This window comes from Myotis lucifugus, unplaced genomic scaffold (assembly GCF_000147115.1).
Source record: "Myotis lucifugus unplaced genomic scaffold, Myoluc2.0 scaffold_316, whole genome shotgun sequence".
Taxonomy (NCBI): Eukaryota; Metazoa; Chordata; class Mammalia; order Chiroptera; family Vespertilionidae; genus Myotis; species Myotis lucifugus.
The window spans coordinates 1160742-1162679 of NW_005871364.1; the positions used below are offsets into that span (position 1 = coordinate 1160742).

Consider the following 1938-nt stretch of genomic DNA (forward strand, 5'->3'; position numbering starts at 1 on the left):
AGTGGGGTTCAAGGGTTATCCCCAACAATCCTGGGCAGTGAAGCAACAGGAGGTAATGCCAGAAGGACAGGTCTTGGAACAGATTATGCCTGGCTGAGAAATGCAAACTTAGCAATGATCACACTTGTCATGTGCAAAGAAGGGCAGGGTCTCCTGAGAGGAGAGCCCATTGCACGCACATTCATGTCCAGGATATTATATAAATTGCAGCTTATATGTGATTGGTGATGTGAATTTGTAGATTTCATTACAGGCTTTAACTAAAGTCACCCTCACAAAATGGACAATGGGCTTAAAAACATCCCAATAAAGAAACTGTGATTGAAGGTTCTACTAAAATTCCAAAAAATAAAAAAAATAAAAAAAAAAGAAATTTCAATCGTTGTACTATTGATATTTGGCTCTGTTGACTAATGAGTTTGCCGACCACTGCCTCAGGGGATGTCGGTGAGCCGAATCCGTGCACTAGGCCTCTAGTTTTAAAGATTAAAAAATCAAATCACAGAAGCAGAAGATAACAGATTACTAGCAAATGAAACATAGCGTTTACCCTTTATTTCTATGTGCTGGTCAGCTTCTGAGGGATTTGGCACTTAGGAGGCAGGTCGAGTGACCCATCGTACCTGGTCTTGTCCTGGAACTTGCCGCCTGCCCCGATGGCTTTGGCCTGGGTCTCTTTGATCACTTCCAGGGACAAAACATCATCTTTTCTCAAAGAAAAGCCCACATTTCTCTGCATTAATAGGATCAGTTCCATATCTTTCTCTGTGAAATTCCCAGTAAGTTTTTCCAAAATGTCGAATATGAGAAGAGACTGCCACGTGGAAGTCATACAAATGGGCAATGATGGTGAACAGGTTGTCACACTCTTTGCCCTCGCTTCCCTTTCCATAGACGTCATCAAACTTCCTCACCACGGCCTCCAGAAAGGGAGCTCTGACCTGCACGAATGAAACAGACCAAACGTCATCGCAACACCTGACAATCGTGGCAGCAAGTTACTCTCAGGGATCCTTCTTTTCAACAAGCTGAAGTGTTTATGTTGAAAAAGTCAGTACTTTTAAAATCAACGCGTCAATATACACATGGTAGGATACACACGCCCACAGCGCATACGCTTTAAAAACCAGTCTGAGGGTGCAGTATGAAACAGGCCCCCACGGACTGGTGGATGCAGCACAGAGCAATCCGCCACAGCACTGGGACCTGCCTGTAAGCACACCCTCTCGTCTTCTAGGTCAAGGTGGACTGCCTCGGCCAGCAGCCTTCTGGTTCCTTGGAAAAAGACCACCGCACATCTCTGTCTGCAACGCTGCACATCTAATAGCACTCATTCTGAAGTGCACGCTGAGCGTGGAGGAAGAGGCATGGAGCGGTGTCAAAGGTCCAGTTGGGAAGTGAGACCTGCACAAACACAGTCCTGTGGGACCTGGGAAGGAAGACCCCGAGACAGAACTAGCAGGTGTGACCAGCCACTTGGCCACTAGATGTAAAAGATTAAACTCTGAGGAACAGGAGCTGGAAGGGGAAACCTGGTGGGGAAGAGCAGGTTATGGGGGGCTGCTTCAACTGTGGGTGCAGGTGAGCTCAACCACACAGGTTAGAGTGTGATATACACGCGTCATTGCTGAAGGTCAAACACTAAATGCTAGAAGCCTCCAGAGAAAGGCGCAGATGGGCAGGAGGGAACGACTTGACAGAGGCCAGCGCCCATAGACAAGGGATATTCTGTGGGTAACAAATAATAAATGTAACCTGTAAACTCCCTCCTGGAGCCCCTTCACGAAAATCAACCTGAAGAGCATACTATGACCACACATTATGCTCAAATATAACTTAAAAAAGAGACATTAGCTCAGCCGGCATGACTCAGTGATTGAGAGTTGACCTTCGAACCAGGGACTTGAGGTTTGATTCCTGGTCAGGGGATGTGCCCAG

At 46.6% G+C, this 1938-nt stretch overlaps 1 protein-coding gene across 1 annotated transcript in view; it reads right to left on the reverse strand.

Moving 5' to 3' along the window:
- The window catches only part of LOC106699127 (protein Daple-like), a 42701-nt gene that overhangs the window by 38499 nt on the left and 2264 nt on the right, over positions 1-1938 (reverse strand). The window contains exon 2 of the mRNA XM_023764104.1: positions 624-941. The gene's annotated coding sequence lies outside the window, so the exon portion shown is untranslated. The remainder of the gene's footprint in view (positions 1-623; positions 942-1938) is intronic.